The sequence below is a fragment of the Opisthocomus hoazin genome, chromosome W, assembly GCF_030867145.1.
Source record: "Opisthocomus hoazin isolate bOpiHoa1 chromosome W, bOpiHoa1.hap1, whole genome shotgun sequence".
In the NCBI taxonomy this organism is placed as follows: Eukaryota; Metazoa; Chordata; class Aves; order Opisthocomiformes; family Opisthocomidae; genus Opisthocomus; species Opisthocomus hoazin.
Genome location: NC_134453.1, coordinates 34,019,171 through 34,046,081, shown reverse-complemented (window position 1 = coordinate 34,046,081; position 26,911 = coordinate 34,019,171). Strand labels below are relative to the sequence as shown.

At 43.5% G+C, this 26,911-nt stretch overlaps 1 protein-coding gene across 4 annotated transcripts in view; it reads right to left on the bottom strand.

The window, feature by feature from the left end:
* Positions 1 to 21,788, bottom strand: part of LOC142365636 (amyloid-beta A4 precursor protein-binding family A member 1-like) — a 120,022-nt gene extending 98,234 nt beyond the window's left edge. For 2 of the 4 annotated variants that reach the window (XM_075446632.1, XM_075446636.1), the window contains exon 1: positions 21,646 to 21,788. The gene's annotated coding sequence lies outside the window, so the exon portion shown is untranslated. Of the gene's footprint in view, positions 1 to 571; positions 662 to 15,581; positions 15,634 to 21,645 lie in introns of all 4 variants that reach the window. The other 2 variants (XM_075446635.1, XM_075446634.1) reach the window with 2 other exon arrangements.
* Positions 21,789 to 26,911: the final 5,123 nt, after the last annotated feature.

Below are 26,911 nucleotides of genomic sequence, written 5' to 3'. Positions count from 1 at the left end.
TAGAGATATTGTGGCAGGATGTGGCAGTGTAAAATGACAAAAATTTTATTTTGTTGCATTGCAGTAGTCTGCAATTGGTCAGATATATGATACCTTTGCAGACTAGACATTACCAACATGATATCTTCAACTGAGATCCTCATCGTAGGGCACCTTTTAGTCAATGGAGAGAAAAAGACACTTTTAGGGTGCAATGCAAAGTGCCTGTTTCTCTTCCCTAGAGAAGCATAAGATAGCTAGCTCCGGTATAGACATCTTCATGAAATACATCTAAAATTATGCAAAATTACTTCTGCCCCAAATGTCTTTCCTAAAATAGGGAATAGACATTACAAATATTCATAACTGTGACCCTTGCCACATTGAGACTAGTGAGACATTTTAGTTTTACCAAACGTGTTCTGCTCAGAGTAAAAAAATCTGAAATGATGACATAATTACAACAGAGGTCTGCCAACAATGATAATTATACACAGCATGGAAATAAGAAAAACCTATAAGAATACAGCTTATCCTCTAGATGTTTCTCAGAGCAACCAAGTTTACCTATCTCAGAGGGTATCGTTTTTACCTGCCAATTGCAGCTATTCTGAACCTTGTCCAATGTTTTAAAATGTATTGTCGTAAGACCTTCTCATGTATTTGAAGTCGAATCGCATACCTGTGACAAAAATCTAATTTTAGCCTGTGGTTTACTACTAATTATAAGGGGGGGAGGGGGGGAAATACCTGTCAGAAGACTTATATTTCGATATATAAAATGATGCTATAAAATATGTCAGATACCAATAATAATTAAAAAACAATTCAACACATAAAATAGAACTTGAACCAAATTTAGTGAATTCAGGCAGAGAGTCTTAAATTACACTGTTGCACTAAACAAGCTCTGCGCAAAGCCACAGAAATGGTTATTGGGTTTTTTGTCTGTTTTTGTGGGAATTTTTTACTCCTGCAGAGAAAAAGCAATAGTGATTTCAGCTGCTGTCCATCAGAGTTCCTGGCAAGCAGGGGAGGGCAGCTAGGAGTTATTTGTGCTACAGCTCTATAGGAACCCCCAGTGAGTGTAGCTTCCATTTCAGCAAGTGTTTCACCTTGTCTGTGCCATACCCATTGTTTTAGTCTTTAAAACTAAGTCCTTACAAGAGAGGAAAAGGAAATCTTGGCCCAGGCTCCAGACGCTTTTTTCACTTCCAGAAACAACACATACATAACTTGCACAAAGCTAACATGCTATGCTTGGCCTCTAATACATGTCTTTCCTATCTTCCTCAAAAAACAAACAAAACCAAAACAAACCTGGGACTTGGATACAAAATACTCATTAAGAAATCACATAAAAACTTTATTGAACAGGTAAAGATACCATACACAAAACTGACTGAGCTTTCTAGGACTTCATATAAACAAAAAGAAAACAGAAGTAGCTCATGGATTTAGTCTTGCATCAAAAGAAGTAGACCTTAAAGATCATCTAGTTCCAACCCCCCTGCCATGGGCAGGGAAACACTATAAAGAACAGCGGCACTGAAGAATTTTAAATCTTAAGCATGGATTAAACAAAAAGAAAAGTGAAGATGATAATGCATATTAGGGTTTAGAAAAATCCATTCCAGAAAGAATTCATTGTTTGCATTGAAGTTTGTGGTAAAATTCCCATTGATTTACAGAGACAAAAAATTAGGCCCAAACAGAATGTTATTTAAAAATCCTGTCTTCAATCAGTTGCACTCAAAGCACCAATGACATCTAGGTAAGTGCCAGTGGCTCACTCAGAGAAAGGGTAGTAGTAGAGAGAAACGAAGTTACACACAGCCACACAAAATTACCAATTTTCTGTCCTGTTTTTGGTTAAAACAGAACCAATTCTCTTTCAGTGAATCTTCCTTACAGCTCATTTCTTCTGAGTAACTGCATTTTTCTGAAGTTGGCTGCACATTTTTCAGACAGTATCCGCTCCAAAGCTGATAACACCTAATGTTTATAGTTTTACTGAGCTGACGGTAGGAATGGAAGGCAGAAAAAGGCTCCTGTTTATAATTATCACTATAGCAGCCAAGGTCATCGATAGACCTCTTAGGTCCTGCAAGTGAGGAGTCTTAAAGGAGCGTACTTGCAGGGAGGGGCAGACAAGACAGGTGACCAGCTATTGACCAACTAGGTATTCCATGTCATTACACGTCATACTCAGTTTAAAGTTGGGGGATCACGAGGGTCTTGCTCTCTTCATCCATGGCCACCTTCTGAAGAGGACCCTGCTCATTATCTTGCTTGACATCCTGATCCAGATTCTGATCCGTGCATTCCTGAGTCCAGTTCCTGCCTACTGCCGAATCCAGTCCGGGACTTCCTGGTGCCTGCCTGGCAGCTGCTGGTGGGACTCCAGTGCCCCAGCACCCAACTCCAGGAAACTCAGTATACGTTTTGTATATTTTGTTTTGTTTTTCTTATTATTAATATTATTAGTATTATTAGTGTTATTAATAAAGCTGTTTTTATATTCAATTTGTAAGTTTCTCTCTCCCTTTTCCTCCTTTTTCCCTTCGGGGGGGGCGTGGGGGTGGGGGTGTGGTAATAGAGAACATCTGCCACTCTGTCTATTGCTGCCCTGCTCTAAACAGTGACATTTTCTGAAATCTTTGTATTTTATATCCTGCCTCATATCTTTAACTGAACAACATCAAGTTATGGACTGTGGTGGGTTTACCTTGGCTGGCTGCCAGACCCCTATCCAGCCACTCCCTCACTCCCCTTCCTCAACAGGACAGGAGGAGAAAATAAGATGGAAAAGCTCATGGGTCAAGATAAAGACAGGAAGATCACTTACCAATTACTGTCATGGGCAAAACAGACTTGAGGAAAACTCATTTAATTTATTGCCAGTTAAAATAGATTTGGATGGTGAGAAACAAAGACAAATTAAAACAACACTTTCTCCCCATCCCTTTTTCCCAGGACTTCCCAGCTTCACTCCTTCATTCCTGACTCCTTTATTTCCCCACATCCCAAGCAACATGAGGGGGATAGGGAACAGGGCATTTAGGTCAGCCCATAACTGTTCTTCTCCATCACTCCTTCCTCCTCACGCTTTTCCCCTGCTCCAGCATGGGCTCTCCATGGGCTGCAGTGTGGATATCTTCTCTGGAGTGGTCTCCTTTACAGGCTGCAGGGAAAGATCTGTTTCACTGCAATCTCTGCTAAAACTTCCACAGGATTCATGGCACCTGGAGCACCTCCTCCCCCTCCTTCTTCTGTGACCTTGGTGTTTCTCACACTTTTTTCCTCACTCTGCTGTGCAATGTTTTGCCCTTTCTTAAATATGTTTTTACAAAGGCACCATCAGCTTCATTGATTGGCTCAGCTTCGGCCTACAGTTGATCCGTTGCCAAGCTGGCTGAAACCAGCTGTGACTATCATGGGGTAGCCTCTGGCCTCTTCTCACAAAGGTGTTAGGGAAGTTTGATTGTACCCCTAAAGTGAATTAAACACACATTTGTGCTTAAATATATATAAAAATAATAATGAAAATGCACTGGACAGAGTCCTACCACCATAAGTGGCTCTACAAGGAGATGCATCATGAGCTGATTCCTAACACTTAAGTTATTGGGGCTTAAGTGACCTTCAGTGGAAAATAAGCTTTTAAATCACATACATTAATTTAATTACTTAACAAACATTTAATCTTTAATAAGACCACTGTTAAGGGAGAAGCTGCTGCCTGAGCATTCACACACACCGTTCAAGGAGTCGCACACACACACAACCCAAGACTTTAACTGCTGGGACCAAAGTCCATTCGCAGTGGGCGACTCCAGCAAGCTGACATGTGCCCCTTTTCGACTCCCCACACACACATTCACTCACTCTCGGGTGCTTCCTCATCTCTCAGGATCGACCCTAGGTTTCCCGAAGCAGTGTCTCCAACATGATGTACCCCAAATGAATTTATTGAGTGGTACAGCTGTGTAAAACAGCTCGAACTAGGTGCCTCTGGAGAAGGACCCTGAACAAAGAAATCCCTGGGCAATTATACCTGGGTAATCTAAGTTCCCGCCCCACACGAGTTCTCCACCTGGTGTCCAAGTGGCAGCTGATCCAATGGTATTATTTGGGTCTGGGGGCTTTTGTCCCTCATTGGGCCCCTTCATTGTCTCTGGGCAGGCTGAAGATTCTTTCCTTATCTTCAAAGGGGCCCTGCTGCTGTCAATTGATGACTTTTAACTTTCTTATCTTCTAGCTGCAACTGAGTCCTTAGGGCCCTCCTTCACTGAGCTTGGCAAGGGTTCAATGAAAGTTCACTGTATCCAGGTGGCAAATTCACAACATGCAGCCTAAGGCTTCAGTGAAGTTAGCCACTAATGCTAAACAAGTTAGTCATACGAACATATATATACATATATAAGTAGTATACCAGAACACAAAACAGCGACTCTTCTTACATTTTGACTATTTTTTTCTATAACACCACTGCCTTTATAGCTGGAAGTCAAGTGAAAAATAAAATTTTCTTCTCTCAGTAACCCTACCATCAAGCTGATACAAGGTCTTTCTGATTATTCTTTCCAGGCTTTCACAAAAAGGACAGAAAAAAGCTGCATCTCAAAAATAAAAAAAAAATACAAACCACATTACATAAGATGCCATAAATGGGAAAGATAAGCAAGAGAGGTCATTTGACTCTATAAATACAGACACAACATCCCTCTGAAAGATGTCATACTCTCACGTTAATTACCCAGAACAGCAGTTTTGTTCCAATTAATCAGACACTTAAAGCACTCTCTAAGCTCTACTAGCTCTGCACTCAAGCCTTGATGGATGAATCTGACTCCAAAACAGATAAATCAGGCATCAAGTACTAATAAAACTAGCCTTTCACTGAAGGTTAAACTACCTTCATGGCTATGAAGAAAAAACAGTAAACATCTCCACATACTACTAAGCAACAGAAAAAAGAAACGGACAAAAAAAAAGACACAGTAATTTGAAGTTTGAGGCCCACAGATCACTGGTGCTAATCGTGACATGCTATCAGCACAGCTGAAAATTTGAGTATTCAGGTCCAAATTCAATTTTGTTAGTTCTTTGTTTCCAAAGACCTGAACTGGTAACCTGTTTTCTTATATTTCTTATATTTCTGTGTATCAAGTAAATTGATAAAGGGGATCACTTCTCCCTGAACAGCTTAAAAAAAAATACTTGTAAAAATATATTCACTGATGGGCAACACATATGCCTTGAAAGTGACATTAAAAAAGAAAAACATTTCACCTTATTTCACACCTATGAACTGTAATAATAATCATCATCAGGAAACGGTGAAGTAAAGCAGTTGTATACAGAAAATTGCTGTGCACAGAGTTTTCGACAAGAGCTTGTAGAATTCTTGTGTGACTGCAAAATTTTAAATTCAAGGCATAAGAATTTCAGCAGAACAATCTGCCTTTAACATTTGCTATAGTGTTTTACACAAATTTCCTTCTTCCTAAACACCCATGTAAAAGTCCATTTCTGAGGCCAAGATCCTCTTAAGAACTTAGTAAGAGCAAAGCTGAAAAAATGCACTCCACAGTATTCAACAAAATAACCTTTTATGTTCTAACCATAAATAACTAGATAATTTAATTTTATTTAGACAAAATAATTAAAGTTCCTGTGGATTTTGGCACAACGAAATAAAAGGAAGAGAGGTACAGCAGGAGAAGAAAAAAAAAGAAAAACACCAAGAAGGTAAATAACGAGGGGGGAAAAAAACAAATGAGATTTAGTAAGTTAATGTTTTAATTTTTTTAAATATGCAAGTTTATAATATTTCAAAATAACAACAAGTGATAAATAGAATAGAATATTTCAGTTGGAAGGGACCTACAATGGTCATCTAGTCCAACTGCCTGACCACTTCAGAGTTGGTAAGGGATGTAAAAATAACAAGAAGGGCTTCTACAGGTATGTCAACCACAAAAGCAAGGTTAAAGAAAGTGTACCCCCCCCGATGAACAGGAATGGCGACCTCGTATCAACAGCCAAGGAGAACGCTGAGGTACTCCACAACTTTTTTGCCTCAGTCTTCACTGGCAACCTCTCTCCTCACCCCTCCCCAGTTGATGGACTGCGAGATGGGGACCAGGGGGGGAAAGCCCCTCCCACTGTAAGAGAACACCAGGTTTGTGACCACCTGAGGAACCTGAACATACATAAGTCCAGGGGACCTGATGAGATGCATCCCAGAGTCCTGAGGGAACTGGCTGGTGTAGTTGCCAAGCCACTCTCCATCATATTTGAAAGGTCATGGCAGTCAGGCAAAGTCCCTGGTGACTGGAGGAAGGGAAATATTGTGCCCATTTTTAAAAAGGGTAGAAAGGAGGACCCTGGGAACTACCGACCTGTCAGCCTCACCTCTGTGCCTGGGAAGATCATGGAACAGATCCTCCTAGAAGCTATGCTAAGGCACATGGAGGACAGGGAGGTGATTCGAGACAGCCAGCATGGCTTCACCATGGTCAAGTCCTGCTTGACCAACCTTGTGGCTTTCTATGATGACGTGACTGCATCAGTGAACAGGGGAAGAGCTACAGATGTGATCTATCTGGACTTCTTCAAGGCCTTTGACACAGTCCCTCACAACATCCTTCTCTCTAAATTGGAGAGAGATGGATTTGATGGGTGGACTGTTTGGTGGCTAAGGAATTGGTTGGAAAGTCGCAGCCACAGGATCAATGACTCGATGTCCAGATTGAGATCAGTGACAAGTGGTGTCCCTCAGGGGTCCATACTGGGACTGGTGCTGTTTAACATTTTCATCAATGACACAGCGAGATCGAGTGCACCCTCAGCAAGTTTGCAGATGACACCCAGCTGAGTGGTGCAGTCGACATGCCACAAGGACAGGATGCCATCCAGAGGGACCTGGACAAGCTGGAGAAGTGGGCCTATGTGAACCTCATGAGGTTCAACAAGGCCAAGTGCAAGGTCCTGCACCTGGGCCAGGGCAACCCCCTCTATCAATCCAGGCCAGGGGATGAGGGGATTGAGAGCAGCCTTGCCGAGAAGGACTTGGGGGGGTACTGGTGGACAAAAAGCTGGAGATGACCTGACAATGTGCGCTCGCAGCCCAGAAGGCCAACCACATCCTTGGCTGCATCAAGAGAAGCACGGCCAGCAGGTCGAGAGAGGGCATTCTGCCCCTCTACTCTGCTATGGTGAGACCCCACCTGGAGTACTGCGTCCAGCTCTGGAGACCCCAGCACAAGAGAGACATGGACCTGTTGGAGCGGGTCCAGAGGAGGGCCACAAAGATGATCCGAGGGCTGGAGCACCTCTCCTATGGGGAAAGGCTGAGAGAGTTGGGATTATTCAGCCTGGAGAAGAGAAGGCTGCAGGGAGACCTTATAGCAGCCTTTCAGTACCTGAATGGGGCCTATAGGAAAGATGGGGAAAATATTTTCAGCAGGGCTTGTTGTGATAGGACAAGGAATAATGGTTTTAAACTAAGGGAGAGTGTATTTAGACTAGATATAAGGAAGCAATTTTTTACCATGAGGGTGGTGAAACACTGGAACAGGTTGCCCAGAGAGGTAATGGAGGCCCCCTCCCTGGAAGCATTCAAGGCCAGGTTGGATGGGGCTCTGAGCAGCCTGGTCTAGTTGAAGATATCCCTGCTCATTGTGGGGGGGGTTGGACTAGATGACCTCTAAAGGTCTCTTTCAACCCAAAGCATTCTGTGATTCTATGGTTCCCAAAGGCTGAGCTCTCTTGCAAACTGCTCTGTGCTGGTTTTGGCTGGGGTAGAGTTAGTTTTCTTCATAGTAGCTAGTACGAGGCTACGTTTTGGATTGATGATGAAAACAGTGTTGATAATACAGGGATATTTTAGTTATTTCTGAGCAGTGCTTACAGACCTGAGGCCTTTACTTCTTCTCATACGGCTCTGCCAGCGAGTAGGCTGAGGACACACAAGAAGCTGGGAGGGGATGTGTTCCTCAAGGTAAGAAAAATGACATCAAGATAATACAGGAATGACAAGAATGAGCTCATGTCATCAGAGATGACCAAGGGGATGGGGGAGAAGGAGATAAGGTTGCCTGAAGGTAACCTAAGGCTAATTACAATGATAAATATCACACCCTGGGAGGAGACCTTACATGCTGATGTAGGACCACCTTTGTATAATAAACTAATCGCTAATCAGAACATGCACAGGAGTACACCAGTTATGTAACTAAAAGTTCACCAATGAGCAAGTATTGTGAAATTTGTTATAACCTGTATAAAAGCCTACAACTTCTCCAAGGAGGTGTGCTAGTTTTTACATATTATCGCCTAGCACTTCTTTTGTGTACAGAAGTGCATTAAAGGTTATAAAGTGGATCTCAACTCTGTGTGCTCATTGACTGCAGGGCATCGGACATGAACCTATTCCTGGATTAAGGGACAACAGGGACACAGCTGGGACAACTGACCCCAACTGACTAAAGGGATATTCCATACCACATGACATTGTGCTCAACAATTAAAACCTAAGGGAGTGGAGTTTAGCTAGGGCTGCCATTGACTGGGGACTGGCTGGGCATTGGTCAGTTGGTGGTGAGCAATTTTGGTGGGTTATTTCTTGGTGTTCACTTTTTTTTCTTCTTTGTTGTTTTCTATTTATCTCCTTTTTTAATTTTTAATTATGAAACTGTCTTTCTCTCAACCCACAAGTTTTCTCACTTTTACCCAGCAGCTGTGTGGGGCTTAGCTACCTACTGGGGTTAAACCACGATTACATCTATAAAAAAATTACTGTGTTACAGGAACAAGTCCTACATATGTTCCTTAACCAAACTACAAGAACGGGCAGAACTTTTGCAATAAGACTGTGCGTGGGACAGAAAGGCAAGTATTGCAGCAAACTTATTAATTGAGACCCCATTATATGGGACAAAGCCCACATTACCCCTTCAGGACAGGAACACCTAGAACATGAGCAACAGATTGCATGGGAAATAACCCACCAATTGAAACAGGGGCTGAATCATCAAGGAACAATTAAGCTTGCCCTTCAATATAATGCAGAAAAGATAATTTGTTTAAGTTTACAACTACCAAGTACCTTAGCTTGCAGAGAGATGCTATGTTCGAATGTTCCCTCACAACCACAGGAGTGCTACGCCTAATGTTACACCCAGCTGCAGTGTTGTTCATACTAATTGAATTATGTATTGTCTATTTCGGCTTATGTGGTTATGCACAGTATACCACCTGCTAACTGCAGCAACTTATCAGATGGGATGACCCACATCCTTTAGAAAACCTGTGAGGCAGAGGTTGACACAGCACAGCCTAAGTAGCAAACAACTGATTGCTTCAGTCCAGCCAGGAGACGGGCATCTCCACTATTAACTACTGCACTCACAAAAGTGTCAGAATATTGCTGCATAGTCATTGTTTGCTACTATACACATAAAGATATTGATATAAATATTAATAGTCAGCATATGCTGAGATGAAATGTCAAAGTGATGCCTGCCCAGAAGTATAACCTAGTTAAAGTGACACCTTGAATATATCAGCCCAGCTCTAAGTAATGAGACGATTCTGGTATGTGCTGGAAAGGAGAAAAAAAACTAATAAAAAAAGGAAACTAAAAAACACAAGCACAGACAATTATTACGGAAGAGCATATAGGATTTACAAGGCAAGGTTTTGGTAGCTGGGACCACAGGGGTGGCCTCTGTAGGACAAGACCCAAGGCTGACCTTGTATTAGACAAAGCTGATTCCAGCTGGCTCTGCAATGGACCCACCACTGGCAAAAACTGAGCCAATCAGCAAAGCTGGTGGCACCTTGTTATGGTTTGGCTGCAGCCAGAAACAAAAGCACCACGCGGCCACCCCTCCCCCGACCGGAGTGCGGAGGAGAATGGAAAGAAACAGGCAGAAACTGGTGGGTTGGGATAAGGGCAGTTTAACAGAACAGCAAACAAAGGGAACAGGAACAACAACAAAACAGATAAGGGGAATACACAACACAAACCACACAACCCACAGAGCCGGTCTCCCAGACCGGACCGCTGCCGCGCGCTCCCGAGCCGCAAGTGAGTCCCCGCCGCCCAGCTCCCCCCCACCGGAACCCAGCGTGACGGCACATGGTATGGAATACCCTGCTCTGTTTGGCCAGGTGGGGTCAGCCCGCCCAGCTGTGCACCTTCCTGGATTCCGGTGAAAATTAACCCTGTCCTGGGCAAACCCAGGACAACCTCTGTGACAACATTTTTTAAAAGGGTAAAAAAAACCCAACTCTTTGGGGAGGAGAGAGTGTACTAGGTTTGAATGGCAAGGTTTTGGTAGCAGAGGGGTCCTACAGAGGTGGTTTCTGTGAGAAGAAATGGGAAAGAGGGAGCTGCTAACAAGCAGCAGCTCTGACTCAGCATGGGTGGGGACAAGTGTGACAGCGGCCTAACCCCCTCACATACAAGAGCAGCCCCCAGGGAGCATGGCGACCAGGGCAAGCAAACAGGGTGCGGTGTGTCAGTTTGCACGGCAGTTCATGCAGGCAGGGAGTGCGGAGAAGGAGTGCAGGCAGGGCACAGTCCCCCTCCTGGCAACCCGACTAGTGGACATTGCCCTCCCAGGAGACATTCTAGCCATGGTTTCCACTCACACAAAAGCCATCGCCAGAAGGAATGTAGCGATACCCGTAAATGTAAAATTTCTACTTACTAGAGTGATTGTAATTAAACTAAAGTAGATTCTTGCTGTTTTGAGAAGACAGGAAAGTGCTAAGATTAAGAGGCTCCTAAATAACACTACTTAGACAAACTCCACTTGCTGTTTTGGGGGGGGGAAGAAAAGCTCTAAGATAGAGAGACTCTTAAATAATGTTATTTGGACAGCTCAGCCTTGGGAGGGCAGATGCACCAAGCTACAGAGATAAAGAGGCACCAAGAGGGCGACAAGACCGGAGCAAAACAACCTGGAAGGACACGGTATACGTAATCTTAGACCTGAGTTTGCGCAGAAACAAAGGTCAACCAGCAGACACTGTGATGAGGAGTATAAGCCTTCATCTTAAGACCCCCGACGACCACCCGAGGACGCTAACAGACATGCGTGAAAGACATTAACATATGCTAATTAATTATTGGAAAAGTCATGAATATGCTAATCATTTCTCAGAAATATATTGAATATGTATATTGCGATTATATTTAACCTGAAATGACAGGGTGTTTGGCGCGCACGTTTGGAGGAGAGATCCCCCGTGTGCCCGGCACAGTAATAAGGGATACTTGCTTAATAGTCTTCCGAATACTGAGTCTTCAATTCCAGCTTTTCACAGCATCAGTAGTGATCCAGACAGAGGTCCCACACAAACATACAGCTGTCCAGTTCTCTGGCTGCAGGGAGTGCCTGAGCCTAGCACTTGTACCAGAGGACAGCAGAGACAACAGATGTGTTCGGTGTGACCAGGTGAATGATCGGCCTGGTGGTAGAACTGAAAGAGAAAGTGGAGAGGTTAAGGAGTATCAGGGAGAGGGAGATTGATTGGTGGAGGCCAATGCAGCAGGTGGTGGCTCCACAAGAAGCAGAGGATGCCTTACTCTCTCGCCACCAAGCAGAAGGAGGGGACCTAAGAGATGGGGGGGAATGGAAACAGGTCCCTGCTCAGGGCAGCAAGCGAATCCCCTTCTGGCTTTTCTCACCTCCCCAGTTGCCCTTAAGCAACAGATACGGGGCTCTGGAATCTGAGGGCCCGACAAATGAGGATGCGGGTGAAGGTCCATCCAAGGGATTGCCTAGGACCAGTCAGCCAGCCCCACGCATTATGACTGCCCCGGCTAAGAAAAAAGGGAGGGTAACTGTCATAGGTGATTCCCTTCTCAGGGGAACGGAGGGCCCAATATGCCGACCGGACCCATCCCACAGGGAAGTCTGCTGCCTCCCTGGGGCCCGGGTTAGGGATGTTGCTAGGAAACTCCCTGGTCTGGTGCAGCCTTTTGATTATTAGCTGCTATTGGTTATGCAGGTTGGCAGTGATGAGATTGTAGAGAGAAGTCCCAAGGCCATCAAAAGGGACTTCAGGGCACTGGGGTGACTGGCTGAAGGATCAGGGGCACAGGTGGTGTTTTCCTCAATCCCATCAGTGGCAGGGAAGAACACTGAAAGGGGCAGGAAAACTCACCTGATGAACAGGTGGCTCAGAGACTGGTGCCATCAGTGGAATTTTGGTTTCTTTAATCATGGGGAGATTTACACAGCACCGGGCCTGCTGGCGACAGATGGAGTCCAGCTGTCTCAAAGGGGGGAAAAGGATTCTTGCCCACGAGCTGGCAGGGCTCATTGAGAGGGCTTTAAACTAGGTTTTAAGGGGGAAGGGGATATAAGCAGGATCACTAGAGATGAGCCCAGACATGGCATGCCAATGTTGGGGGTGAGATCGACAGCCCAGCTAAAGCGCATCTACACCAATGCACGCAGCATGGGCAACAAACAGGAGGAGATGGAAGCCATCGTACAGCAGGACAGCTACAACTTGGTTGCCATCACAGAAACGAGGTGGGATGAGTCTCATGACTGGAGTGCTGCAATGGATGGCTATAAGCTCTTCAGAAGGGATAGGCAAGGAAGGAGAGGTGGTGGGGTGGCTCTGTATGTTAGGGACTGTCTAGCTTGTATAGAGCTCAATGATTGTGATGACAAGGTTGAGTGCTTATGGGTAAAGATAGGGGGAAAGACAACAAGGCAGACATCCTGCTGGGGGTCTGCTATAGATCATCCAACCAGGATGAAAAGGCAGATGAAGTTTTCTACAAGAGGCTGGCAGAAGTCTCACAATTGCTAGCCCTTGTTCTTGTGGGGGACTTCAACTTACCGGACATCTGCTGGAAATACAATACAGCAGAGAGGAAACAGTCTAGGAGGTTCCTGGAGTGTGTGGAAGATAACTTCCTGATGCAGCTGGTAGGTGAGCCTACCGGGGAGGTGCCTCACTAGACCTGCTGTTTACTAACAGAAAAGGACTGGTGGGAGATGTGGTGGTTGGAGGCCATCTTGGGCTTAGCAACCATGAAATGACAGAGTTCTCGGTTCGAGGTGAAGTAAGGAGGGGGGTCAGCAAAACCACCACCATGGACTTTCGGAGGGCAGACTTTGGCCTGTTCAGGATGCTGGTTGAGAGACTCCCTTGGGAGAGTCCTGAAGGGAAAAGGGGTCCAGGAAGGCTGGACATTCTTCAAGGAGGTAGTCTTAAAGGCGCAGGAACAGGCTGTGTCCCCATGTGTCACAAGACAAACCAGCAGGGAATATGACTGGCCTGGCTGAACAGGGAGCTTTTGCTGGGACCCAAGAAGCAAAGGAGGGTCTACCACCTATGGAAGAAAGGGCAGGCGACTCAAGAGGAGTACATGGGTCTCGTTAGGTCATGCAGAGAAGAAATTAGAAAGGCAAAAGCCCAGCTAGTGCCTCACTCCGCACTGGTGAGGTCGCACCTCAAATACTGTGTTCATTTTTGGGCCCCTCACTACAAGAAAGACAATTTGGTGCTGGAGCATGTCCAGAGAAGAGCAACGAAGCTGGTGAAGGGTCTAGAGGACAAGTCCTACGAGGAGTGGCTGAGGGAGCTGGGGCTGTTTAGTCTGGAGAAGAGGAGGCTGAGGGGAGACCTTATCACTCTCTACAACTGTTTGAAACGAGACTGCAGTGAGGCAGGTGTTGGTCTCTTCTCCCAGGTAACTAGCAACAGGACGAGAGGAAATGGCCTCAAGTTGCGTCAGGAGAGGTTTAGATTGGATATTAGGAAAAATTTATTTACTGAAAGAGTGGTCAGACATTGGAATTGGCTGTCCAGGGAAGTGGTGGAGTCACCATCCCTGGAGGTGTTCAAAAAATGCGTGGATAAAGCTCTTCAGGACATGGTTTAGCAGACATGGTGGTGTTGGGTGGATGGTTGGACTTGATGATCTTAGAAGTCTTTTCCAATCTGAATGATTCTATGATTCCAAGATTCTAATATGCTAGAAGCCTCCCTTATGTCTGACAGACAGTGCCAGACAGCTCCAAGGCAGACCTGCTGCTGACCAAAGCTGAGCCAGTCAGCAACAGCGGTAGTGCCTCTGGGATAACATATTTAAGAAGGGGAAAAACCCTGTGCAACACCGGCAGCAGTCAGAAGAGAGGAGTGAGACTATGTGAGAGGAACTACTCTGCAGGCACCAAGGTCAGTGAAGAAGGAGGGGGAGGAGGTGCTCCCGATGCCAGAGCAGAGATTCCCCTGCAGCCCCTGGTGAAGGCCATGGTGATGCAGGCTGTCCCCCTGCAGCCCACGGAGGACCATGGTGAAGCAGATATCCACCATGCAGCAGCCCGTGGAGGACCCCAGCACTGCAACAGGTAGATGTGCCCTGAAGGAAGCTGCTGCCCATGGAGAGCCCATGCTGCAAACTGTACCTCCTCCCGGCCCCCCCCAGCAGTCTACAACTGTACCTCCTCCCCGCCCCCAGCAGTCTTTTTAGTTAAGGGGGAGGAAAAAGTATATGAAGAAATTCCAGAAATTGAACAGTGGTTGTGACATTTTATAATTCTTCCTCCTTAAACAAGAAACTAGTTACCACATATAAAAATTAGTAGCAACTTCTTGGTATAGGGAATCAATTATTTTTTCCAAAGTTGACTGTATGAGCCTTATTTTAGTTAACAGAACAGAGGTTACAGTTGCAACTTTAATATACTTTTCAGAAAGTCATTTCCCCATTACTACTTGGTTCAAAACATCAACAACTGCTGAACAAAATAATCAGGTGGGCAGTTTATCCAATGACAGTTTTGACACAGGACAATCTCCTCTGTGAAATGTCTAATGAGCAAACAATGCAACTATACCAGCATTAGTCAGTTATCCTCATAACTAGGGCAAACAGAAGATAACAACATTCTTTGTCATCTGCAACAACTAAAGCAATCCCAAAGTGGTACCTGATGTATTACGTTGGTGAAAAAAGGTACAGAAAACAGTGGTAGGTGCATCCAACACATCATAAGTTTTTAAAAATTCTCCTCTTGCAAGAAGTGCGGGAGGAGGTTTGGTTGTTTTTTAAAAGCCTCTTCTACAGTTCATTTCAGTCAATTTTACTTACTTTTCCATGAACTAAATTTTGCACAAGTATGAAACCACTTCTGACAGTGGCCTTCTGCAGGTTCACAAAGTATGTATTCTTCATTTCCGTTTCAGTACTGCTTTACAAAATTTTTATTGCTTTCCACACTGTGTATTTTCCTTTTCTAGTCTATAAACAAGATGAAGATCAAGAGGCTGAGATACCTTGGTAAAAAACTAAATCAAAAAAAACCTCCAGAAACCACAACCAGAAATCAGTTCAATATCTAATTACAGATACTAGCTCTTCATTAATAAAGCTGTTAGATTTGCTTCCAGAATTTTTTCATGTATTATCTACTAAAAACTGTCCATTACATTCCAGTTTCTTCTCTCCCCTTCAATATTACTTTCTTTGACCCTAACCCTCCTCAATCCCCACAAGTAAAACCAGGTTTTGAGCAAAAGGCATTTCTACTCATGTAGGATTTCGATGAAGCACTTACTGATTCTAGAAAGGCAAAAGTGGAAAAAATAGAAACCACCTTAGTTTGTTACCTGCAAAAGATAAAATAATTAGAAAAATTCAATAACTTAGCCACATCAATGCGGGGAATCAAATCTAAATCTCCCATATATCAATCTGTTACCTCAACCATACACACAGAAAAGCAGTTCCTCCCAAGGCATACATCACAAGCACAAGAAAAATACAATAAAAGTAAGTTAATTTCAGAAACCTGCTCAAATGATCTTGACAGAAGATGTCTAGGTTTTTAATTGACTCCCCAGCTCTGCTGTCCTGATATTTCTCTCATCTGCACTCATCTTTTACAGCTCAAAGTTTGAATATCAAATTCAGAAGGGATACTCTCAGTGTTCAAAGAGGGTGTCTGTCCTGGTTTTGGCTGGGATGAATTTAATTTTCCTTGCAAAAAAACTCCGGGTTTTGCGAGTTGGATCCTTTTTTGCAAGTTCATCAAGATCCATGAAATCTGCAAGCTCTACAATCGCTGTCAGGGACTGGCTGTGCAATCAGTCATCAGGCAGTGAAAAAAATTGTATTGTGTATAGCTTGTTTTGCATATTCATTATTATTATCATTACTATTATTGCTTCCTTTGTCATCTTTTTAAACTGTCTTTATCTCAACCCACGAGTTGAGTGCTCATTCAGCAGCAAAGCTGAATCCAAGTGTTACTCAATCACTGACTTATGAGCAAGCTTTGAAGGACAGACAGATGATTCAAGAACAAATGACAGCATGGGGAGAGAGCAGCCAGAGCCATAGAAATCACAGGTCTAAAATATTTGCTTTTTTAATTGCCTTAATTTCACAGAAGGTCATCTCCTTTCACTACAAGATAGCAGAAAGGTAAGTTCCTGGTCTATCTCATCTAGACTATTTACTGTTTTAAATACTTCTATCGCATTGCTTTTGTATACTTCAGAAAGGAAGCTAGTAACCCCAGTGACTATCAGCAGTGCTTGCTTATACAGACTTAGACCATGGAAAGTTTTACTTTATTAATGGTGGTACTAGTAGGGCCCCCCCTACATTAGAAAGAAATGATCAGAGAATAACTTGCTAGATCTCATATCAAGTAGGAATGTTCAACTTCTACTGCAATAAGAAAAACACACTTAAAGTGTGGTACTACAACATCACAAGTTTGACATAACTTCCTACAGGATTATATCAGCATAGATATGCCTCAATTATGCTGCACTGCCTACTGGCAACATACATTAAACTATCAGGGACACCTGGAGGGGGTTTCAATTAGCATGTGCAATCTAGTGAGAATCAAAAATAATTACAGTCAATAGAGCTATTCATGTACAAAGGAAAAAATGGCCTGCAATACCTAGGCACAAAGGTGAATGATAAGGTTTAGCCTCTGTTTTGGTTTTGTCAGCCTGAAGGACTCCAAAAACTCAGTCTAGAAACATTTTTTTTTAAACATGGGAATTTGTTTTAGATTCTAACCCTGCCCTCACATTTATGCAGCAACAGGGCAATGAATACATATTACTTCTGCTATCCGATATTTTTGGTTTTATTACCTAATGCCCTTATTTTGCCATCAGCAAATATGTCAAAGTATGTCATTAAAAAAAACAAACCACAACCAAAAAAACCAACCAAAAAACCCCCCACCCCACAACCTAAAACCAACTAAAGCACTACAAATGGCTATATGTTAAAGTACAGGAAATAAAAAAATAACTAAAAAAGAAAATAAAAAAACAAGAAGAGATTCTATTCCCCCCTGCACTCATGCCTTTCATCTCTAGTAATTTCATCTGCTCTAGTACTAATAAGTGCTACTTGTAGTAACAGAAGGTTAAGAACATTTCATAGGCAAACTCATATTGCAGGCTTTTATAGCTTGATTTTTCTTAATTTAAGAACAATAAATATTGTACGTTTATGGCTTACACCAACAAAGAAAAAGTCAACCCCTTGTTCCATTAAAATCCATTCAGATAAATCATGCTGTTCCTTGGTTAGATTCTCATAAATCTTAGCCTAGAAATTAGCAGCAAGATTTCCCTTAATTAAAAGCATTATGGATTTTTAATATTCACACACAGCAAACGAGATTTTCATATTTACCTCAGAAAATCCATACACACTTTATCCATTCTGGAAGAGTGAGGAAGGACACAATCGACTACACCAGAATTTTCACCTCTGACATCATTACTCCATCACATTCAGCGTCACAGAACCTCCTCCAAAGCATTACTTCCTATTATCTAAATATACATTTGGGTAGCTACAAACAAAAAAAAATGCAGAGTGCTCCTATTCTTGCCAAAGACACAAGGAACTACAAACTTCTAACTAGTCATCTGGAGATAACATCAAGTTTCCTGATGATACCAAACGGGAAGGTGCTGTTGAATCACTTGAGGGACAAGAGGCCTTGCAGAGGGATCTGGATAGATTGGAGCATTGGGCAATCATCAGTGGCATGAAATTTAACAAGACCAAATGCCGGATTCTGCACCTAGGATGGAGTAATGCATGGCACAAGTACAAATTGGGAGAGGAGTGGCTGGAGAGCAGCCCTGCCGAAAGGGATCTGGGGGTGCTGGTTGACTCAATATGAGTCAGCAGCGTGCCCTGGCAGCCAAGAGGGCAAACTGCATCATGGGGTGCATCAAACACAGCATAACCAGCCGGTCAAGAGAGGTGATTGTCGCTCTGTATTCATCACTGGTGCGGCCTCACCTTGAGCACTGCGTGCAGTTCTGGGCCCCACAATTTAAGAAGGATGTTAAGGTCCTTGAATGCGTCCAGAGGAGGGCAACAAAGCTGGCGAAGGGGCTGGAAGGCATGTCCTATGAGGAGCGTCTGACGACACTGAGTTTGTCTAGTTTGGAGAGAAAGAGGCTGAAGGGCGACCTTGTTGCTCTCTACAGCTTCCTGAGGAGGGGAAGTGGAGAGAGAGGTGCTGGTCTCTTCTGCCTGGTATCCAGTGACTGGATGCATGGGAATGGTTCAAGGCTGCATCAGGAGAGGTTTAGACTGGAGATTAGGAAACATTTCTTTACCGAGAGGGTGATCAAACACTGGAACAGGCTTCCCAGAGAGGTGTTGGATGCCCCATGCTTCTCAGTGTTCAAGAGGCATTTGGCCAATGCCCTTGCTAACATGCTTTAACATTTGGTCATCCTTGAAGTGGTCAAGCAGTTGGACTAGATGATTGTTCTAGTTTCCTTTCAGCCAAAATATTCTATTCTATAAGAAAAGGACCTATGGATACTGTATTAAAGGAAATATAAAACTGAAAGAGTAATTCTAAACAGGACATCTCTCTCCTCCAATATACCACAGCTATCTTTTCTTGATAACTAGCTGTACTAAATCTACTTTCCCTGGCTTTTTTTTTTTCCTTTTTTTTTTTTTTTTTAACTAAAAGGCCAATCTACGAACACTGTCTAGAATAGCCTTATAAAAGGCTGGCCTTGTATCTGTTAGAAGACAGAAGAGTCAGAAAAACAATACTGGTATTTTAAGAGAGGACAATGAATATAAGGTAAGCCTATCACTGTACTACATCTAAAAAGGTCCAATAAACCTAGACCATGAATTACAGGATTCATATTATACAACTAGCCTCAGTCAGCCATTACTTGGTAAAATGGTTTGGCCTCAAAGCTCATAAACTTCTTAAAAAAAAAAAACAAAACACAACAAAAAAAAACAAAACCCAAAAAAAACCCAGAAAAAAACAAATAGAACAAACCACCAGAAACCTCCCCCAATACCACCACAATCAAATTACATCTTCTACCCCCTCCAATGAACATAGGTTTCTTTTCTTCTTCCAAACAAACTGTTTTGCATTTCACCCATTAGACATACATAAAATCCTTCTCAAAAATGTATGGAAATGCTGGATCTACTGCTTTTGTATAGTTTTATCCAGAGTCTTGCATTAATACTTACTGGAGGCTTAACTTTTACAGTGAAAATATACACAAATGCACTGACAGAACAGAATCACTCAACAACTGTCCTTAGAAGTGGTGGCAGTCACTTGCAAGTAGTAAGGAATAGTTTTTAAAAGAAACAGCTGTTTCTTTTAAACAGAAGAAACAGTTGTTTCTTCTTCTATTTAGACTGTGTGGTTCCATAGAATTAACAAGAACAAAATTTGAACAACTACACAGGCATAAAATCTTGAATTCTTACATAGTTAATTATTGAAAATCTTATTATATGCTATCTTAAATTAAGAATTGGAGAAAAAGCTAAAACAAATGGAAAAATAAACAATCTGTTTTAAACTAGCTGGACAGAAGAGCTATATGCACCATTAGAAATTACTACAATTAAAAATGATAGGCAAGCAGACTTCTGGACACTCACAGTAGTGGGCTTTTGGGGGGGCCTTTTTTGACTCAAAATGTAAACATGCACCTCATTTTTTATTAGTTGCATATCACAATTGTAATACCTAGAAAATAAACATTCTTTGCTATTTTCAGCATTTGTAAAAAAATATTGCACATCCGTTTCTGGAAGTATGGTAAGTACAGTCTGCAGAGATAAGGACAGTCAGTGCAGATTTTGAACGCAATGCAGTAGAATTTAAACCATTGTGACTGGAATATTTTAGGGAGCAAGTTGGTTGGGAGCCTGTGAACCATGTTTAAAAAGAATAATCAAAATCCTTGACATACAGATGGATTCTTATCACCTGACATAAGGTAATGCATAGTAAAGATAAGAATTAATGCTAATGTCTGATCTGCCCCACACCCACATTAGCTCACCCTTAATAATATGAAAAGTTTAGGAAAAATCTATGCCTTCCAGCCTTTCTACTTTAGTTTCTTAGTGGCTATGACAGTTAGATCCATAGGGCACGCTAAGATAAACTATAATTGTACAGGCCACAAAAAGGGAAAGAAAAAAAACTATTTCATCCCAGGCTCAAGTCCTTAATCTCATTCCAAATGCAGCTCTACATGCGATGACAGTGAAACAAGTTGCAGTAAATGGCTTCTGTTAAGACTAAACTTCCCAGAAAAAAAGCTAAAATATTTATAGCTGCATCAACCAGGAAGATAACTTAAGCAATCCACACCCTAATTGCACCAGAAGCTATACAGATGCTCCTCAAGGAAGAATCAAGAGGTCTCCCTTTCCTAAAATTAGTATTTGATACCATCAGCTGATTAGCTCCCTCTCCCAGCTCAAAGATGAAGGGAAGCTTACAAATAGGGGTGGAAAGGTCTCCTCTCACTTGAGCCCCTCCCACAAGCCAACAGTCTAGCAAGACCCTGTCAGGACACGTCTTCACTCCTGGTCCTGTTGCAACTATGTTGTGCTTGTTCAGCAATTAGTTTCCTCTTGACCTCCTTTTCTCCTTTTAATCAGAGGAGGGATAAAAAAATATTATGGTAGAATATAACTAGTTCTGTACAGTAATATTCCATGCACCTCTTAATATTATTAAAATAATACAGTGCACAGTTATTTGTTGAAACCACTATTTGCAGCTGGACCCAGGGTATTAATATATCTTTATACCTTTCACTGCAGCTTAAAAAGTAGATACAAATTTCTCTCATACACACTCAGAGTCTTACAACCTACTGTCATCCATTCCCATGTTCTCATTGGTGCATGATTCACATACCAAGTACCTGCCCTAGCACTACACTTCTGATGCTAATAGCTGCCATTGCCTCATTTTTTTTTTTTCAGTTGCAACATCCTTAGCTTAAAAGAAATCCTGGAAAGCAAAGAGTATATTCCTACAACGTTACACAACTTATAAACATCACAGATTATAATGTACCCCCAGCACAATACACATGATCCTACATACAGCCATCCAGACTCTCCTACTGTTACTCCAAATGAGCCCTATCCTTCCTCAGGAAAGCTTAGCAACTATCATCAGTACAACATGCAAATACATTTGTAACCGACAGGGATTATTACTATTATTATTATTACTACTCCCCCCCCCCCCCGTACATGTTATTCCTAGTGCAATCCACCCCCTATCTAGTTCAGCCCTGAAGAGAGCAGCCGCCTTATACCTTGACTTGATTCCGTATGGACTACCTCAGCACGCAGAAGAGCAATTATGACAACAGTGAAATTCACAGCACAAATAACATCAGAAAGACTAGGAAACAAGCCTTTCCTTCAATTGCTGCTATCTCCAACTCCACCATCTTCTTTCTCCTCCTACTCTAGCAATCACCAGCAGAGCCTGCTCCTGCCCACTCCTCTCTTACCCCGCCTCTCTCCACGTGACCAGCTTTCTCTCTCTAGCCTCTAACACACCGAGAAAAGGGGTGTGGGATGAGCTGTTTTTTTCAGGTACGCACAGCTGATGCAGGCAGGAAACTAGCTATTCCTTCCCCCAATAGAAAAGGATGGTGCAGGATCCTGGCCACTCTCCAACAGCAAGAGCAACAAATGCATCAAATCAGATCCTGTTGCTCAGGAATGGGTATGTATGCAGCTTGCTTTAGTCACTGTCAGCCCATGCCAGAAAGCATGCTAGAATAGAAAGCTCCCTGTGTGCACTTTGAGAAGTTTTTTTTTATTTCTCTCCCCTAACAAACTAACCCAAATCACATTGTAGGCAATACATGTTAACATGTTTGAACTTAAAAACACAGCAAATGCAAAAAAAAAATGAATAACCATGTCATTGCAACAGTCTATTGGCTACAGATATCTGTGTAAATCAAGTAAATTCATCTAGCAATTAATTGTAAGGCAATTAACTATATAGTTATATGCACATTAACCTGATTTGCATGTACAGCTCAGCAGGGCTGCCTTAAGCCCTTACAGCTGCTGAGAAAGTCTGCAGCAGCACCTCAGCTCAACTCATTAACTAGCCCATTTCTAGCTCACCTAAAGCCACAGAGAAAGCAGGGAGGAACCCACACCAGATATCAAGCTGCATACCATGGAGGAAAAAATATCCCCTCTCACCTGGAGAAGCATTTGAAGTAGGAAGTTTTATTGCTGTTTCAATTGCTTCAGTGCAGAAGTGACTGTAATCAATGCAGGTAAATCTCTCCTTCAGTGGAGTTGGAAGGTTGGAAGTGACCAGCACCCAGATCCCTTTTCTCTGCCCCAAACATACCCCTAAAGGCTCAGAAACTTCTTATAAAGTATGCTAAAGATAAGTATAAGATACATATAAGATAAAATTACATTAAGTTTATCATGCACAAGCAAATCCCTTGACAAAATAGAATTTAATGGCCCTAATTCACTGGAAGCAATGTATTACTTGAAGGTTTTAAATGACCATCCTCTTCCTTATGCCTTTGTCAGCAAGATCAAACAGCCTCACATCATCCTCTCCACATGCCCATGCCCCTATGCTTGGAATCGCAGCTCAATCTGCTCTTCTACAAGCTGAATAGATGGAACCCCTAAACCAGTATTTTTTCAGGATTATTTTTCAGCCCCAGATTGCTTTTATGGTCCTTTTTCCAACATTCCCACAACTCTTGAAATGTGGTCATAAGAGCTATGCAGTTGACTAGTACAAGAGCAATCCTCAATGGGACTGAGACTCTTTATTCCTCCTTCTTTACATTAGGGCCTACAGCTCTCAAAAGGTCAGGTGGAGAGGGGCATGGCTCACAGAAGAGGAGCAGCCTCTCAGCATGAAGCTGTATGATGGAAGGACAGATATACAAAGCCCAGGAATGTTCTTGGTTGCTGCTACCCAACACTGTGCTTTCTTTCCTGCCTTGGAGGAGCCAAGGAAAACAATGGTGCTGTAGAACCAACAGGAATACCCTAATATCCAACAATGTAACATAAAAATGGGAAGTGGAGGCTGATAACTCCTTTAGCTTCCCTGCAGTAACAGTTGTACCAACACTGCCTTCCTGGGTGAGGGCATATCTGTTAACTTCTTTTTTAAGTGAATAAAGATAGCATTAGTCCTTACATTGCATTTACAGGCCTCGCTAGTTAAGAAACATAAAATCATAGAATGGTAAGGGTTGGAAGGGACCTTAAAGATCATCTGGTTCCAATCCCCCCTGCCATGGGCAGGGACACCTTCTACTAGACCAGGTTGCTCAAAGCCCTGTCCAACCTGGCCTTGAACACTTCCAGGGAGGGGGCAGCCACAACTCCTCTGGGCAACCTGTTCCAGTGCCTCACCACCCTCATAATGAAGAATTTCTTCCTAACATCTAATCTAAATCTACCCTCTTTTAGTTTAAAGCCATTACCCCTTGTCCTATCACTACATGCCTTTGTAAAAAGTCCCTCCCCAGCTTTCTTGTAGGCCCCCTTCAGGTACTGGAAGGCTGTGATAAGGTCACCTCAGAGCCTTCTCTTCTCCAGGCTGAACAGCCCCAACTCTCTCAGCCTGTCCTCGTAGGAGAGGTGTTCCATCCCTCTGATCATCTTTCTGTCCCTCCTCTGGATCCACTCCAACAGGTCCATGTCTTTCCTGTGCTGAGGGCTCCAGAGCTGGATGCAGTACTCCAGGTGGGGTTTCACGAGAGTGGAGTAAAGGGGAAGAATCACCTCCCTCGACCTGCTGGCCACGCTTCTCTTGATGCAGTCCAGGATACAGCTGGCTTTCTGGGCTGCAAATGCACATTGTCCGCTCATGTCCAGCTTCTCATCCACCAGTACCCCCAAATCCTTCCCCTCAGGGCTGCTCTCAATCCATTTCCTGCCCAGCCTGTATTTGTGCTTGGGATCGCCCCGATCTGTGTGCAGGACCTTGCACTTGGCCTTGTTGAACCTCATGAGGTTCACAGGGGCCCACTCCTCAAGCCTGTCAAGGTCCCTCTGGATGGCATCCTTCCCTCCAGCCTGTCCGTGTCGCCGACAAAGATATTAAACAGCACCGGCCCCAGTACCAACCCCTGAGGCACACCACTAGTCACTGGTCTCCACTTGGACATTGAGCCTTTGACTGCAACTCTTTGAGTGTGACCATCCAGCCAATTCCTCATCCACTGAGTGGTTCATCCGTCACATCCATGTCTCTCCAATTTAGAGACAAGGATGTTGTACAGGACAGAGGTCCCTTCCAACCCCTACGATTCTGTGATTCTGTGATTCTGTGACAGTGTCAAATGATTTGCGCAAGTCCAGGTATATGACGTCAGGTGCTCTTCCCTTATCCACCAATGCAGTAACCCCATCGTAGAAGGCCACCAAATTTGTCAGGCATGATTTTCCCTTAGGGAAGCCATGTAGGGTGCCACCAGTCACCTCCTTATTTTTCCACGTCTTAGCACAGTTTCTCGGAGGATATGCTCCATGAGCTTGCCAGGCACAGAGGTGAGACTGACTGGCCTGTAGTTCCTTGGGTCTTCCTTTTTACCCTTTTAAAAATGGGGGTTATGTTTCCCCTTTTCCAGTCAGTGGGAATTTCACTGGACTACCACAACTTCTCAAATATGATGGACAGTGGCTTAGCAACTTCATCCGCTAGTTCCCTCAGGACCCGTGGATGCACCTCATCAGGTCCCATGGACTTGTGCACCTTCAGGTTCCTTAGATGGTCTCAAACCTGAACTTCTCCTGCAGTGGCTGGTTCTTCATTCTTCCAGTCCCTCCCTTTGGATTCTGTGAATTGGGTGGCATGGCTGGAGCACTTGCCAGTGAAGACCAAGGCAAAAACGTCATTGAATACCTCAGCCTTCTCCATATCCCGGGTAACCAGGTCTCCCGTTTCCTTCCAGAGAGGGCCCACATTTTCCCTAGCCTTCCTTTGATCACTGATGTACCTATGAAAGGGCTAAACGCCTGACAATCCCTGACTCGGACCTTACTGTGATACATGAAAGCTTTCTTTACTTGCACCCTTGATACAAGATTAAAACAGACCTTGAGCAAGCTCATTATGCTTCCTGTGTAAATCACTGGTAACATAGACTCAGGACACCTGTGCCAAGATAAGCACTCGAGGAACTAGTTTAAACCAACCCCTTGCAACTTTCTGAGGCCCAAGGACTGATGAGCTAATTCAATGACTACACACGGACAAAGGAAGCCGAAAGTCCAACTAGCAGACAAGGGAGGAAGACTATCGGAGACCACCGGAGGACCCCCAAAGACCACCGAAGAGGATGACTACGCATGCAGATTGAATATTTGCATATGTTAATGTGTTCCAGGAAACCTCATGTTTATGTAGATAAATTCTCAGAAATCCTATGAATATGTATGACTTTATAGTATATAATCTTTGAAAGTTTGCCAAATCATTGGAGCACTCATGGTGGAATGATCCCCAATGTGCCCAGCACTGTAATAAAGTATGTCTGCTTAATAGTAACTTTGTTGCTATTGAGTTTTATTTTGGGAACTTTCTGAATACTCTATTTCCTCCTACAGGGAGATTCGAACTTTGAAGAATAGTATCCTGTGGCATATGATGGCACGGACTCAGCTTGTGGTGCAAGTGAGACAAAGTTTATTTTGCAAGCAGTGCTTTATACATCTTTACCCGGACATTAGTTCCCTGGGAACTTTCTATCCCGGTAAGGCAGCTATTTGCACGAGGTTCTCTATTCTACTTCTGTCCAATCTGTAGCCATATCACACGCCAGGTCAGCCGATGAGGTTGCTGATCTGTGCGCTGGCTGACAGTACATAACTGCTGTTTTTTAACTCCTTATCATGTACTCGGCTGCTTCAGCACATCCACAAGTCCTGTTTACTTCAGCATTTTTCTCTCCTGTTTATTACAGCAATCTGCTTTTGTCCCGTTCCTCTACATCTCCCCCATTCTTATTTAATGAATTTAAAGCAAGCACTACATTGACATGCGTAAGCATCACTATTGGCATTATGGTCAAGTAACAGCTCCACTACAGTGCAACACTAAAAACAAACATAAGAACACAAATGCTAATAAAAAGACATACAGATGTCTGGGTTTTTTTTCGAGACTGCCTAAGGAACTTGAAGGTGCACAAGTCCATGGGGCCTGATGAGATGCATCCGCAGGTCTTGAGGGAACTGGTGGACAAAGTTGCCAAACCACTCTCCATCATATTTGAGAGGTCATGGCGGTCTGGGGAGGTCCCCACCGACTGGAGAAGGGGCAACACCACCCCCATTATTAAAAGCACAAAAAAGGAAGACCTGGGGAACTACAGGCCAGTCAGCCTCTCCTCTGTGCCTGGCAAGATGATGGAGCAGATCCTCCTCGAAACCATGCTAAGGCACATGGATAACAAGGAGGTGATTGGGGACAGCCAACATGGCTTCACCAAGGGCAAATCATGCCTGACCAACTTGGTATCCTTCTATGATGGGGTGGTGGACAAAGGGCGGGCAACTGACATCACC